This window comes from Prionailurus viverrinus, chromosome B3, assembly GCF_022837055.1.
Source record: "Prionailurus viverrinus isolate Anna chromosome B3, UM_Priviv_1.0, whole genome shotgun sequence".
NCBI classification, from domain to species: Eukaryota; Metazoa; Chordata; class Mammalia; order Carnivora; family Felidae; genus Prionailurus; species Prionailurus viverrinus.
In genome coordinates this window covers 143,639,470-143,656,765 of record NC_062566.1, presented here as the reverse complement: position 1 = coordinate 143,656,765, position 17,296 = coordinate 143,639,470, and the positions used below count along the sequence as shown (strand labels likewise).

Below are 17,296 nucleotides of genomic sequence, written 5' to 3'. Positions count from 1 at the left end.
TATAATTTTTCATAGTATTCCCTGATAATTGCTTGTATCTGTGAAGGATTGGTTGTAATAATTCCATTTTCATTCATGATTTTATCTATTTGGGTCATCTCCCTTTTCTTTTTGAGAAGCCTGGCTAGAGGTTTATCGATTTTGTTTATTTTTTCAAAAAACCAACTCTTGGTTTCGTTGATCTGCTCTACAGTTTTTTTTAGATTCTATACTGTTTATTTCTGCTCTGATCTTTATTATTTCTCTTCTGCTGGGCCTAGGCTGCCTTTGCTGTTCTGCTTCTATTTCCTTTAGGTGTGCTGTTCGATTTTGTATTTGGGATTTTTCTTGTTTCTTGAGATAGGCCTGGATTGCAATGTATTTTCCTCTCAGGGCTGCCTTTGCTGCATCCCAAAGCGTTTGGATTGTTGTATTTTCATTTTCGTTTGTTTCCATATATTTTTTAATTTCTTCTCTAATTGCCTGGTTGACCCATTCATTCTCTAGTAGGGTGTTCTTTAACCTCCATGCTTTTGGAGGTTTTCCAGACCTTTTCCTGTGGTTGATTTCAAGCTTCATAGCATTGTGGTCTGAAAGTATGCATGGTATGATTTCAATTCTTGTATACTTATGAAGAGCTGTTTTGTGACCCAGTATGTGATCTATGTTGGAGAAGGTTCCATGTGCACTCGAGAAGAAAGTATATTCTGTTGCTTTGGGATGCAGAGTTCTAAATATATCTGTGAAGTCCATCTGATCCAATGTATCATTCAGGGCCCTTGTTTCCTTATTGACCATGTGTCTACGTGATCTATCCATTTCTGTAAGTGGAGTGTTAAAGTCCCCTGCATTCACCACATTCTTATCAATAAGGTTGCTTATGTTTGTTATTGTTTTATATATTTGGGGGCCCCCGTATTCGGCACATAGACATTTATAAATGTTAGCTCTTCCTGATGGATAGACTCTGTGATTATTATATAATGCCCTTCTTCATCTCTTGTTACAGCCTTTAATCAAAAGTCTAGTTTGTCTGATATAAGTATGGCTACTCCAGCTTTCTTTTGACTTCCAGTGGCATGATAAATATTTCTCCATCCCCTCACTCTCAATCTGAAGGTATCCTCAGGTCTAAAATGAGTCTCTTGTAGACAACAAATAGATGGGTTTGTTTTTTTATCCATTCTGATACCCTATGTCTTTTGGTTGGCACATTTAATCCATTTACATTCAGTGTAATTATAGAAAGATATGGGTTTAGAGTCATTGTGATGTCCATAGGTTTCATGCTTGTAGCGATGTGTCTGGTACTTTGTCTCACAGGATCCCCCTTAGGCTCTCTTGTAGGGCTGGTTTAGTGGTGATGAATTCCTTCAGTTTTTGTTTGTTTGGGAAGACCTTTCTCTCTCCTTCTATTCTAAATGACAGACTTGCTGGATAAAGGATCTCGGCTGCATATTTTTTCTGTTGATCACATAGAAGATCTCCTGCCATTTCTTTCTGGCCTGCCTGGTTTCAGTAGAGAGATTGGTCACGAGTCTTATAGGTCTCCCTTTATATGTTAGAGCACGTTTATCTCTAGCTGCTTTCAGAATTTTCTCTTTATCTTTGTATTTTGCCAGTTTCACTATGATATGTCGTTCAGAAGATTGATTCAAGTTACGTCTGAAGGATTTCTCTGTGCCTCTTGGATTTCAATGCCTTTTTTCTTCCCCAGATCAGGGAAGTTCTCAGCTATTATTTCTTCAAGTACACCTTCAGCACCTTTCCCTCTCTTTTCCTCCTTTGGAATACCAATTATGCTTATATTATTTCTCTTTAGTGCATCACTTTGTACTGTAATTTTCCCCTCATACTTCTGGATTTTTTTTATCTCTCTTTTTCTCAGCTTCCTCTTTTTCCATAATTTTGTCTTCTAGTTCACCTATTCTCTTCTCTGCTTCTTCAATCTGAGCCATAGTTGACTCCATTTTATTTTGCATCTCGATAGCATTTTTGAGCTACCCCTGGCTGTTCCTTTGTCCCTTGATCTCTGTAGCAAGAGATTCTCTGCTGTCCTTTATACTGTTTCCAAGCCCAGTGATTAATTTTATGACTACTATTCTAAATTCACTTTCTGTTATATTGTTTAAATCATTTTTGATCAGTTCGTTAGCTGTTGTTATTTCCTGGACATTTTTTCTGAGGGGAATTCTTCCATTTTGTCATTTTGGATAGTCCCTGGAGTGGTGCAGAGCTGCTGGGCACTTCCCCTGTGCTGTCTTAAATAACTCGCGTTGAAGGGCCAGCTGCAGTCAGACCTGATGTCTGCCCCCAGCCCACCGCTGGGGCCATAGTCAGACTGGTGTGCCTTCTCTTCCCCTCTCCTAGGGGCGGGATTCATTGTGGGGTGGCATGGCCAATCTGGGCTACTTGCACACTGCCAGGCTTGTGGTGCTGGAGATCTGGTATATTAGCTGGGGTAGATCGGCAAGGTATATTGGGGTGGGAGGGGCAGGCTCACCTCGCTTTTCCTTCAGAGATCCACTTCGGTAGGGGACCTGCGGCACCGGGAGGGAGTCAGACCCTCTGGAGGGATGGATGCACAGAAGCACAGCATTGGGTGTTTGCGAGGTACAAGCAAGTTCCCTGTCAGGAACTGGTTCTCTTTGGGATTTTGGCTGGGGGATGGGCGAGTGAGATGGCGCCAGCGGAGCCTTTGTTCCCCAGCAAGCTGAGCTCTGTTGTCTGGGCTCAATAACTCTCCCTCCCGTTGTCCTCCAGCCCTCCCATTCTCCGAGCAGAGCTGTTAGCTTATAACCTTCCAGATGTCAAGTCCTGCTTGCGGTCCAACACACTTCTTCCGGCCCCTCCACTTTTGCAAGCCAAACTCGGGGGCTCTGCTTGGCTGGCGGGCCACCTGTCCGAACGGCTCCTTCCCGCCAGTTCGTGGAGTGCGCACAACCTCTCCGCCCTTCCTACCCTCTTCCGTGGAACTCTCGTCTGCACTTGGCTCCAGAGACTCCATTCTGCTAGTCTTCTGGAAGTTTCCTGGGTTATTTAGGCAGGTGTAGGTGGAATCTAAGTGATCAGCAGGATGTGTGGTGAGCCCAGCATCCTCCTATGCAGCCATCTTCCCAGGAGCCCGCACTGGGTGTTAATGTATGTGATCAATCACTAAAATTTATTCCTGAAACTAAAACTACACTACATGTTAACTAACAAAGATGTAAATAAATACAATCTTCAGACATTAAAACACAGGGGGAAAAAGGAAATGGACAAATTTTGTTACACATGGTCATAAATAATGGGATCTAGGGCAGTGAGTCTAACTACTTGCATTTACCCATTTTATCCCTAACTGGTAGTGGACATTAATTAACAAACATACCCATGATTCCCAATGTTGGTGCCACTTGAGTTGGAATTCAAACCCCAGCTGCCCTTCCCAGCTCCTCTGTGACCACATCTCATGGGCAGTCTGTCTAGACAGCTGGCATCTATGTATTGCCTGTGGGTAGATGTCCTTGCTCCTGGACCAGACCCGTTCACCCAGGTCTGTTGGGTATTTAAGAAGCACAGACTAGTGTCAGCTGGCATTCCTTGTAATTCCCATTCCTCACTAGGGAACAAGCTCAGCCTTGAGGATGCATGTTTACCATGTGCTGTTCCACTGGTCTACACCACCTGACACCACCCATGTATTCAAGTACTTGCTTCTGAAGGGAATTTTCAAACAGATGACAATTTCACGAGTGTTTTACACCAAAAAATAATTGGAACCAAGTGAGGGCACAATACCGGATTTTAGCTGCATCATAAGGGGAACTTCGCTTTCGTTTTTAGAAGACAGAGAAGAGGTTTATACCAGAGACAAGATCACAAGGACGGATCCTCCCAGAACCAGCAGTGGACCATCATCTTACTGAGAGAGGGTACATTTCACATACAATAGAAGCTGTGAATGTATAACATCTGGAGGAAGTGACCTCAGAGGGTGGAGGGGCCACAGGGGTGGCCGGAACTTCTCTTTACCCTCAGGTGAGGGACCTCCCGAGTCATGTCACTTGTCCACAATACAGTCAGCTTAGGGTGGCTATGGTTCTGGTCTTACATCCCAGAGCCCAGTTTGTAGGGCTGCCCCCGACCTCCACTGGCTAGTGTCCAACATCATCCAATCAAGGCTGCAGTAAACAGGATGCATGTAAGCCCCAGAAGTCTTCTCTCAATGGCAATGACTCCTTTATGTGTCTTTCCTTGCTGTTATCTGTCTTTCTTCATGTTTCATCCCTTACTGTTTCTCTTCACCTCAGAGCATTTTGGGGATATCCATGCATATCCACCTGGGTTCAGTCAGATACTCAGATCCAGTGGGAGACATGGACTTCATGCAAGAAAGTGTCTGTGCCTGGTGATGAGGGGTTTCATCCCACAATTCTCAAGATATTCCCTCCCAAAGATGTGCTGTCTTCATGACGCACTCACTCATCTTCAGTTCCGAGATTAACATTTGGTGACTGCCCATCTGTGTCCTGAACTGCATCCCCAGACTCATACACATGGCAGTAATATCAATGTCTCACAATTAATCTAATGTGGGCCACAGTCCACAATGATGTCAGGGAAAGTTCACCTCCATCCCACATGACACTCACATTACCACAAACCCAAATCCTCCAACATGTCAAATCATTAAATATTAAGTCAAGTCCAAAATGTACCTAAATTTCACTACCTCTAAAACCCCAAATCTAACCATGTAGCTTGGGTAGGGTGAGACTGTGGTACCTTCCATCCTGGGGTGAAACCCTCTCCATCCGCCGACCTGCATTTCTAGAAAACCATTCATGTTCTTCTGAATGCTTCTGCATGGTAACCATAACATAACAGGTACTGACATTCCTATGACAGAAGAAATAAAGTGTAATTTAGAAGTGCATCACCAACAAAAAACAATTTGATTATCAATCCGGGGAAATCCATTAGGTTCAAAGACAGAATGCTCTGAATCTCAGACTCCAACTTGTCTCTGGGATTTACACTTCCTTTTTTCTTGAAGGTGGTACGTTTGAAGCTGAGCACATTTATCCCAGTTTCATGAAAGTAGAATTTCTGAGCCCAAAAATCTTTCTTTTGTTCTCTTGATTATCAAATGAAAAGTTCTTCTGACTCTTGCCAGCTGATAAGGATGACTATTCAAGATTGTTGCTCACCAATGATTAAAGGAACTATAACTGTATATTTACAGGCAAGGAGCAGAGTTAGGGGTTCAAAGATGGGAAATATGTGGGAGGAGACATCCTGTGAACAGAAGGGTCTGCAGTGCTCATGATGGAAGGGTCTCACCGTTGCATGTTGCATAAATGGGTAGGGAAATAAATGAGTCACTGTATCTCTGCGGGTATCTGTGAAACAACAGGAGCACGGGGACCATGAGGGGGCAATCACAACCACCAGGGGGAACTCAGAAACCAGGGAGCTCATGATCCAGGACAAGAGATTGGTTGAAGGCTGGTCTCCTCTCGAGGGTTTTCAGATCCAGGCTCTGCACACTTCTTCTGACATTAACACAGCAAAGAGTTTGTAAAAGCTGTGGAAACACACAAGTTTCCTCCCTGTTTGGAATAATCCATGATAATGGGAATACACAAAATTCCCCAGGGTCAGGCACTGGGATAAATATATCCTTGATAATTCTCACATTAACAAGAGTTTAGAAGAATAATGATCTCCATTTCATAGATTAAGAAATATTTTTAATTAACATCACCCTTCCTGATCTCAGATGTTTTGCCTTCAACATATTTGCCTTCAACAATTCAACCATTTTAACTTTATTGAGGCTTTCTTTTTTAATGTTTACTAATTTTTAAGAGGGAGAGAGAGTATGAGTGGTGGAGGGGAAGAGAGAGAGGAGACACAGAATCAGAATATGAAGCAGTCTCCAGGTTCTGAGCTGTCAGCACAGAGCCCGACACAAGGCTCAAACGCATAAACTGTGAGACCATGACCGGAGTCAAAATCGGACACTTAACCAACTGAACCACCCAGAGACCCCATATTGAGGGTTTCCATTGATGTCCACATAGAGTTCATGTGTAAATGACCACTTGTGTTTGTAGAAAACCCCTGGCATCTCCATCAGCTCTGTGAGTCTCTGTCGAGGCTTCTCACTCTAATTTCTGTGACAGAATAGAACTGGCTTCCACCGATCACTCTCCTGGGACTTCTAGAAGGTCATGAACCTGAAAACCTCACTGGAATGTCCAGACTTGTACTGCATGTGGTTCAGGAGGCAGGTGGGTCCCCCAATGCGGAGCACAGGTCCAGATGCTGGGACTACTCTCACCTCATACATGCTCTTTGACACTCACACATTCCATCTCTGCTGCAGTGTACCTGTTAACCTGTACAATGGTGGTATACGGATTCTTACCTCAAGTGTTTGGGTGCATATGTGAAAATAAGGGTTATCATGGGTACTATAATCACTGCAGCAAAATCACAAATTAATAAATCACAATGTCCTGAAAGATATTGTGATACCAAACACTGCCTCATCCCTTACACCTGCCAAGGGTCACTGGCTTATTGAGGATTCTATTGCAAAATTTACTATACAGTCAAAGGACATCTGTATGCTGATTAAACCCTCCATCCCTGAAACTGTAGCTGGGAGAAGAGCCCCAGCCCCTAAGTGTTCACATTCAATGATCAGAACAGAACATAGACATCTCACCATGGAGTTTGGGTTCACTTTGGTTTTCCTTGGTTCTATTTTAAACAGTAATTCATGGTGAACAAGAAACACTGACTATGTTAGTGCATATGAGTGAGAGAAACAGTGTGTGTGTGACATTTTCCGGACTTGTATCTGTAGATGTCTTGTGTGACGTGCAGCTGGTGGAGTCTGGGGGAGACCTGATGAAGCCTGGCAGGGGAGGGGGTCCCTGAGACTCTCCTGTGCAGTCTCTAGATTCACCTTCAGTAGCTAATTGATGAGGTGGGTCTGCCAGACTCCAGGGATGAATGGGGGTCTACTTGTCTGTATGGTATAAGATAAGGACCAAATGTCATTATTTTACTCACTGGAATTCAAAACCACTTGTGAAAGAGGCCAATTTTTCTCTAATTTTAATTCTACGAAATCTCATGGAGGATTTGCTGACTGCATCCAGACACATTTCACTCTGGTCTCTGTAATCTGCTCCACTGGTCTGTGTGTCTGACTCTGTGCCAGCAGCACAGTGTTATAGACAATGTACCTCTGCAATATACTTAGAAAGAAGGATGTGTGCTGTCTCCAGGTTTCTTCTTCTTTCTCAGGATTGTTTTCTCACTTCTGTGTGCTTTGTGGTACCATATAAATAAGAATTTCCCAGATACATTCATTGGCATTTTTATTAACTCAACTAATATTAGAAATTATTAGAACAGATAAAAGGAATAAAGAGTGTAATAATACAAAAAATTAACAAATTGAAGTGTATATCTGGAAAGCTAAATGAAATTTAAAAAGCATCTCTACCAGTAAAATGGTAAAACTCAAACAAATACAATCAGAATTAAGGAGGGGACATAACTGATACCAAAGAAGTGAAAACAATAACAGAAAATGCCTAGAGAATTATAGACCAATTATTAGATAACTAAAGGCAACTAGGTAATTTCTAGAGTTATACAATCCCCATGACTGTATATGAAGAAATAGAAAATTGACAGAATGAAAACAAATAAGAGTGAATCTATAATCTAATCATACACCACCCCAAAAGAAACAAGGCAGCTTACTAACAGAGGGCTTTATCCATGAATTGTATCAAAATATAAAAGAGATTTAATTACAATACCTCCCAGACTCTTACCAAAAACTGAAAAGAAAGGAATATGCCCCAATTCATCTACAAGACCAACCTTACTATGCTGCAAAATCGAAAGACACCTTAAGAAGAGAAACTAAAGGCCAATATCTCTGATGGACATACATGCAAAACTCCTAGCATAGTGAATGCAACAGAACAATGAAAGGGTCATATGTGACAATGCAGTCACATCTGTTGATCATATCATCATTTATTGTTACATATAAAACTAGACAAAATTCAACAAATTGTCATTATTAAAAAATCTCAGCAACTGAGGGAAAGAAAGAAATAACCTCCATAAAAACGTGGCCATAGATGAAAAGCCCACACATGACAGCATATTTAACAGTGAAACACTGAAGCTTTTCCTGTCATATTAGGAGCCTGGCAAGAATGCTCATTCCCAACATAGGTATTCCACATGGTAACATGAAGACCAGTAAAATATGGCACCCAATGTATGTCATCTTGTCACATTGCTTATTTGGAGGAAAGTCACTTGAGTAACAGCTAGTCTAAGGAAACTGTGGCCATTTTTTGTCCCCCTGAGAGCAGGAAATAAATCTTGCCTGGGAAACTTCCTTCCCCTCTACCAGAACGGGAGAACGATCCTTAGCACCAGAAATGGGAACTTAGCACCAAGAAGGCTGTGCAAACAAGCCTTGTTAATTCCTCACTAATTGACTTGCCCAAACCCAAATCTCTGTCTTGTAAACTCTTTGCAAATCCATTGCTTTTTATTCTAAAAGGCACAAGTGCCACCTACTTTCTTCATTCTCTGGGTGTCATATTATTAGGAAGCTTGTGCACATGCAAAATGAAATTTATTCTCTTCTGTAGATCTGTCTTATGTCAGTTGAATCCTTAGACCAAAGAACACAGAAGCAAAGAAGGAAAATGCTTTCTGCTCCTACAAGTTGCAGATGTACCCATAAAAATTAGGTAAGAAAATGAAATAAAGACATGTAAATTAGTAAGAAGAAAATTATTTGTTTGAGAATCACACGAACTTACATACAGTGAAACCTTAGAAACTCCACAAAAAAAGCATTAGGACTAATAAACTCAGGAAAAGTTCAGGATACAAGTCAACATACAAAAATATGCTGTATTTCCACACACCAAAAACATAGTATATGAAAAAATAACAAAATCACACAATTGAAACTGGAGCAAAATGGAGCACCTGTGTGGATCAATCCGTTAAGTGCCTACTGTTGATTTTGGCTCAGTTCATGATCTCATGGTTCCTGAGTTTAATTCTGAGGCAGGGTCTGCAATGATTGTGCAGAGCCTGCTTGGGATTCTCTGTCCCCTTCTCTCTCTCTGATCTCTCTCTCCTCTCTGTCACACAAAAATAAACACACATTAAAATTATATGGCACAAAATAAAGTATTTAGGATTAAATTTCACTAAAAAGTAAAATAGCATACCACACATGACGTGCTGGGTGAAAGACATGTAAAATGGCAAACACAGATGAAAAGATAACTGTGTTCACAGATTAGAATTACTTATACTGTCACAGCACCTTCTGCAAGAAATCATCTAGAAGTGCCTCTCAAACACTGGTTTTAAATTTGAAACAAATATAAGTCTGGAGCTTGATATATAGTCAGAGGATATGCAAATAGGGGGCTCCCTGTGCTGATTAAACCAGTCCAGCTCCAACCCTGCAGCTGGGAGAGGAGCCCCAGCCCTGGGAGTCCCAGGTGTTCCCATTCTGTGACCAGGACAGAACACAGACACCTCACCATGGAGTTTCTGCCTGCCTGGGTTTTCCTGGTTGCCCTTTTAAAAGGTAATTCATGGTGAACAAGAGACAATGAGTATATGAGTGGATATGAGGGAGACCAGTGGATGTATGACAGTTTCCTGATGAATATGTCTTGTGTCTGCAGGTGTCCAGTGTGACGTTCAGCTGGTGGAGTCTGGGGGAGACCTGGTGAAGCCTGGAGGGTCTCTGAGACTCACATGTGTGGCCTCTGGATTCACCTTCAGTAGCAACAGCATGAACTGGGTCCGCCAGGCTTCAGGAAAGGGGCTGCAATGGGTCGCATATATTAATACTGATGGAAGTAGCACAAACTATGCAGACTCCGTGAAGGGCCGATTCACCATCTCCAGAGACAACGCCAAGAACACGCTTTATCTGCAGATGAACAATCTGAAGACTGAGGACACGGCCACTTATTACTGTGCAAGAGACACGGTGAGGGGACCTCACTGGGAGCCCAGACACAAACCTCCCTGCAGGAGGGGATCAGCACCACCAGGGGGAGCACACTATGCACAATTCTGGTTTGTGTTCCCAGGAGCAGGTGCAGATGGAGGTTACAGGCAGGTTTCCTGTCAGGGTCTGGGGCTTCCTGTCCACACAGCAGTTTCCCCAGGGAGCCTCCCTGGACACAGGATTCTGTGTTTACCTATTAACTCTCTGAATTAACAACTGTGTTGTCATAGGAAAACTACCCTAACATACACAAAGACACAGTTGTTTGCATTCCTTACTCCTGTCCCTCAATATGAGTGAATTGCAGATATCCTGAGGCACAAGAGCTGCACCTTTACAGGAGTCCCAGATGCACTCCCTGTGCAGCCAGGACCACAAGATCCCACAGCTCCCCATACCTTCACCGAGCCCTTGTCCCAATCAAACAACCTGATACTTCCCTCCTGGCATTTGCTACTCAGGACTTTAATTAGCTAGAGCTTTATTCCATTCCTCTCAACAAGAGTTAAATCATCCCCATGTATTAGTCAGGATTTTCCTGAGTAACAGGCCCAAAGCACATTGTTTTCATGACTAAATAGGTTGTGAAGTCCCATCATCCAGGATTTTCCTGGAGACCCAGGAAAACAAGTGGTGTAATTCTCATCTGATTCTGAACTAGTGTCTAGTCTCAGAACATGGAGACCTGATGATATAACTCTCAGAACTAGGGCCAGAGGGGACCACTCTTCCAGTTAAAACAAGCACATGGGAAGGAAAAATGAGGGAATTCCTCCTCCCTCTGCATCGTATTCTACTAAGAACTCTAATGGAATGGGTGATGCCCAGGCAGAAAGAAACCATGGATGGAAATGCGAATCTCTTCTGGAAACACATCACAGACATACACAGAAACAGTGGTTAATCTGGGCACCCATGATGCAGTCAAGATGACACATAAGGGTAATTAGACAATTCAACCTCCTGTAAATGTGGAGTTCAAAGACTAGAGATTTAGAAGTCCATGCCATCACTGGGGTGGAGACTGGTGGGCAGGGCAGTGCTCCTGTGAAGAAGGAGGGCAGAGGCCCATGGGGGCACTGCAGTCAAAGGATCCCCTGGATCGCATAGGAGAGACAGTCCCCTTCTGTGAGTGCATTTGGGATAGGGGGCATTGCCTCTCATGGGACACGAGAGCTGACAGGTACCATTGCACTGCCCTGGTCATTAGCATTGGAGCCTCTGCTGAGAGCAGCTAACTGGACGCTGCCTTCTTGTTATTCCTCACCATGAACTCCAAGACCCTAGTGTTCATGCAACTGCCCTTCTGGGATAACCAGCTCCAGCCACAGCACAGTGAAACCCTCTCCTAGAGGATCAGTGGGGTCCCTGTAATATTGAGTTCATACAATTTGGAGTTTTCAAACCCAGCTAGAGCTCCTGAGATAAAACATAAGAGCTCTGTGCCACCAGGTGGGCCAATGGTTTGGACACGGACAGGGTGAAGGCTGTGTTCTGATGGAAGCCTGGGACCCACGAGTACAGATCGTTCTCTCTGTGTGAGGGCTTCCTGAACAGGGGCGGCTGGGAACTCCAACACAGGGACTAGAGTGGAAGCTGATGCCAATATTTCCTCCCACCAATCAGCATGGACAGAGTTCAGTGAACAGCACAGCACCCCCAGCAGAAGCTGAGCCACTGACACCAAGATCCACCCCCCTTGCCTTCCTCAAGTGCTTCCTTACTAGGGAAAGAGTGCCCGGAACCCAGACCAGCACCACGCCCCTCCCTTCAAAGAACACTATATACCCCCACAGTCACCAAGTCTACTGACCATATACTGAGGCGAACCTTCACCTCTAGAGGAGATAGGAATTAGCCTCTTTTAACAGGCAGAACAAACTCACCTAGTTAAAACTCACAACACTATGGACAAAGTTGAAAAACTCCCCACTGGAGGCAAGGAGAAACTCTGGAGAGGTCTGACCTGAGGGACAGAGCAGCCAATACATAACAGCACAGTGCCCACAGCACATGAAGGAAATGCTTCCAGAAAAGTCAGGTCCTCAACAGCATGTAAACATTTCTCAATAAATACACTACTCTAGAAGCAGAAAACATAACAGGATTTTCCAAAAACTTAAGAAAGCAGAGACATAGAAATACAGAGTGATGGAAGAATTCATTCCAAAAGAAAAACGATAAAATGTCATTGCCAGGTATATAATTAAAACACGTATAACCAATATGCCTCAAACACAATTTTTTAAACTATCATAAGTAAACAGAATTTTTTAAAAATCATCATAAGGATACTAGCTGTGTTTGAAGAAAGCATACAAGACAGGAGGATACGCTGTCTGCATGTACAAAAGACTTAAAAACTTGTCAGGCTGAAACTTTACAAATGCTATAACCGAGATGTGAAATTGATTGTATATAATGACCTCAGGTGGAAAGAAGCAGATGAATGAGTAAGTGACATAGAAGATAAAATTATGGGGGAAGTGAAGCAGGAAAGAAGAGGAAAATTAAATATTGCATCACAAACTTATACTGAGGGAACTGAGCAACTTCATAAAGTGTAATAAAATTATTTTCAAAGGAGTCCCAGAGGAAGACAAGAGGGAGAAAAAAGGGGAAAAGTTTTATCTGAGTGCATTATAGTGGAAAACATCCACAAACTGGGGAAGGAAATAGTCATCCACATTTATGAGTCACAGAGAACTCCCATTAAAATAAAAACAAAGCAGCTAACACGGAGACATATCACAATAAAATTAGCAAAATATACATATAAAGAAAAACACTAAAAGCAGCAAGTCAAAAGAAGTCTCTAACTAAAACGGGAAGACATAAAAGATTATGGCAGATGTCTCCACAGAAACCCCCGCAGGCAAGAAAGGAGTGGTATGATATCCTCAACCTGCCCAAGTAAAAAATATGCAGCCAAGAATACTTACCCATCAAGGCTCTCATTCAGATACAAGGAGAGACAGAATTTCCCAAACAAAAACCAAAAGAGTTTGTGGCCTCTAAAACAGCCCTTTGAGAAATATTAAATAGGACTCTTTGAGTGGGATAGGAAGACTAAAAGAAACAAAGACTAGAAATAAGCAGAGAAAATCTCCAGAAACAGTGACTTTAGAGGTAACACAATGGCATTAAGTTTATATCTATCAATAATCACTGTGAATGTAAAAGGGCAACATGTTCCAACCAAAAGACATAGGAAAACAGAATGGATAAAAAAAAAATACAAGACTTTCTATACACTGCATCCAATAGACTCATCTTCAACCCAAATACCTGTAGATTGAAATTGAGGGGAGAGACAGCAATTTATCATGCTAACGGACGTCAAAAGAAACTTGTAGTACCATACACGTATGACACTAACTAGATTTTAACCAAAATCTGTTACAAGAGATGAGCAAGGCAGTATATCATCACACACTGGTCTATCCAACGAGAAGATATAAAGCTTTAAATCTTTATATGCTAAAATTTTAACCACTGATATATATAAATCAGTTAATAAGAAACATAAACTAATTGATAATAATACAATAATAATAATAGAGAACTTTAACACTCCACTTACAACAATGGACACATCATCTAAGCTGAAAATCAATAAGGAAACAAAGGTTTAGGAAGACACACTGGACCAAATGGGCTTAACAGATATATTCAGAACATTCCATTCTAAACAGAAGAATATACATTCCTTTTGAGTGTACATAGAATATTCCCCAGAACAGATAACATTCTATGTCACAAATCAGCCCTCTACAAGTACAAAAAGATTGACATAATACCAAGGATATTTTCATACCAGGACACTATGAAACTTGAAGTCAACCACAAGAAAACCTTCAGCAACACCACTAATACATGAAGTTAAAGACATTGTAGTAAAGAATGTATGAGATTTTCAGGAAATTAAGGAAACAGTAAAAAATACATGGAAGCAAATGAAAACGGAAATATGCCAGTGCCAAACCATCTGGATGCAGCAAAAGTGGTTGGAAGAGGGAAATATATAGCAATACAGGACAAACTCAAGAAAGAAGAAAAATCTCAAACACACAACCATGTTACACCTAAACGAGCTAGGAAATGAGCAGAAAATGAACCCTGAAGCCAGCAGAAGGTAAATAAAGAAGACTAGACCAGAAATAAGTGATAAAGAAGCAAACAAACAAAAACAGTACAACAGATCAATAAAACTATAAGCTGGTTTTTGGAAGAATAAAAATGATAAACCAAGGTCATACTTAGCAAAAGCAAAAGAGAAAGGATTAAGTAAATATTTTTTAATATGAAATTTATTGTCAAATTGGTTTCCATACAACACCCAGTGCTCATCCCAACAGGTGCTCTCCTCAATACCCATCACCAACCCACCCCTCACTCCCACCCCCCATCAACCCTCAGTTTGTTCTCAGTTTTTAGGAGTCTCTTATGTTTTGGCTCCCTCCCTCTCTAACCATTTTTTTTCTTCCCCTCTCCCATGGTCTTCTGTTAACTTTCTCAGGATCCACATAAGAATGAAAACATATGGAATCTGTCCTTCTCTGTATGACTTATTTCACTTAGCATAACACTCTCCGATTCCATCCACGTTGCTACAAAAAGCCATATTTCATTCGTTCTCATTGCCATGTGGTATCCCATTGTGTATATAAACCACAATTTATCCATTTGTCAGTTGATGGACATTTAGGCTCTTTCCATAATTTAACTATTGTTGAGAGTGCTGCTATAAACATTGGGGTACAAGTGTCCCTATGTATCAGTACTCCTGTATCCCTTGGGTAAATTCCTAGCAGTGATATTGCTGGGTCGTAGGGTAGGTCTGTTTATAATTTTTTGAGGAACCTCCACACTGTTTTCCAGAGTGGCTGCACCAGTTTCATTCCCACCAACAGTGAAAGAGGGTTTCCGTTTCTCCACATCCTCGCCAGCATATATAGTCTCCTGTTTTGTTCATTTTAGCCACTTTGACTGGCGTGAGATGATATCTGAGTGTGGTTTTGATTTGTATTTCCCTGATGAGGAGCGACGTTGAGCATCTTTTCATGTTCCTCATGGCCATCTGGATGTCTTTAGAGAAGTGTCTATTCATGTTTTCTGCCCATTTCTTCACTGGGTTATTCGTTTTTCAGGTGTGGAGTTTGGTGAGCTCTTTATACATTTTAGATACTAGTCCTTTGTCCGATATGTCTCTTGCAAATATCTTTTCCCATTCCGTTGGTTGCCTTTTAGTTTTGTTGATTGTTTCCTTCTCTGTTCAGAAGCTTTTTATCTTCATGAAGTCCCAATAGTCCATTTTTGCCTTTAATTCCCTTGCCTTTGGGGATGTGTCAAGTAAGAAATTGCTGCGGCTGAGGTCAGAGAGGTTTTTCCATGCTTTATTCCCTAGGGTTTTGATGATTTCCTGTCTCACACTCAGGTCCTTTATCCATTTTGAGTTTGCTTTTGTGAATGGTGTAAGAAAGTGGTCTAGTTTCATCCTTCTGCATGTTGCTGTCCAGTTCTCCCAGCACCATTTGTTAAAGAGACTTTTTTCCATTGGATATTCTTTCCTGCTTCATCAAAGATTAGTTGGCCATACTTTTGTGGGTCTAGTTCTGGGGTTTCTATTCTATTCCATTGTTCTATGTGTTTTTGTGCCAATACCATGCTGTCTTGATGATTACAGCTTTGTAGTAAAGGCTAAAGTCTGGGATTGTGATGCCTCCTGCTTTGGTCTTCTTCTTCAAAATTACTTTGGCTATTCGGGGCATTTTGTGATTCCATACAAATTTTAGGATTGCTTGTTCTAGTTTTGAGAAGAATGCTGGTGCAATTTTGATTGGGATTGCATTGAATGATATCTTCTTCAATTCCCTTCATAAGTTATCTATTGTTTTCAGCATACAGATCTTATACATCTTTGGTTAGGTTTATTCCTAGGTATTTTATGCTTCTTGGTGCACTTGTGAATGGGATCAGTTTCTTTATTTGTCTTCTGTTGCTTCATTATTAGTGTATTAAGAATGCAACTGTTACCTGTACATTGCTTTTGTATCCTGAGACTTTATTGAATTCATGTATCAGTTGTAGCAGACTTTTCATGGAGTCGATCGGGTTTTCCACATATAATATCAAGTCTCCTGTAAAAAGTGAAAGCTTAACTTCATCTTTGCCAATTTTGATGCCTTTGATTTCCTTTTATTGTCTGATTGTTGATGCTAGGACTTCCAACACTATGTTAAACAACAGCGGTGAGAGTGGACATCCCTGTCGTGTTGCTGATCTCAGGGAAAAAGCTCTCAGTTTTTCCCCGTTGAGGATGATATCAGCTGTGGGTTTTTCATAAATGGATTTTATGATCTTTAAGTATGTTCCTTCTATCCCGACTTCCTAGAGGGTTTTTATTAAGAAAGGATGGTGAATTTTGTCAAATGCTTTTTCTGCATCCATTGACAGGATCATATGGTTCTTATCTTTTCTTTTATTAATGTGATGTATCACACTGATTGATTTGAGAATGTTGAACAAGCCCTGCCCAGCCCAGGAATGAATCCCACTTGATCATGGTGAATAATTCTTTTTATGCTGTTGAATTCGATTTGCTAGTATCTTATTGAGAATTTTTGCATCCATATTCATCAGGGATATTGGGCTATAGTTGTCTTTGTTGCTGGATCTCTTTCTGGTTTAGGAATCAAAGTAATGCTGGCTTCATCGAATGAGTCTGGAAGTTTCCCTTCCGTTTCTATTTTTTGGAAAACTTGAGAAGGATAGGTATTATCTGTGCTTTAAATGTCTGGTAGAATTCCCCAGGGAAGCCATCTGGTCCTGGACTCTTATTTGTTGGGAGATTTTTGATGACTGATTCAATTTCTTTGCTGGTTATGGGCCTGCTCAAGCTTTCTATTTCCTCCTCTTTGAGTTTTGGAAGTGTGTGTGGCTGTTTAGGAATTTGTCCATTTCTTCCAGGTTGTCCAGTTTGTTGGCATATAATTTTTCATAGTATTCCCTGATAATTGCTTGTATCTGTGAAGGATTGGTTGTAATAATTCCATTTTCATTCATGATTTTATCTATTTGGGTCATCTCCCTTTTATTTTTGAGTAGCCTGGCTAGAGGTTTATCCATTTTGTTTATTTTTTTCAAAAAACCAACTCTTGGTTTCGTTGATCTGCTCTACAGTTTTTTTAGATTCTATATTGTTTATTTATTCTCTGATCTTTATTCTTTCTCTGC

At 41.3% G+C, this 17,296-nt stretch overlaps 1 pseudogene; it reads left to right on the top strand.

Moving 5' to 3' along the window:
* The window catches only part of LOC125168152 (immunoglobulin heavy variable 3-74-like), a 131,572-nt pseudogene that overhangs the window by 89,517 nt on the left and 24,759 nt on the right, over positions 1-17,296 (top strand).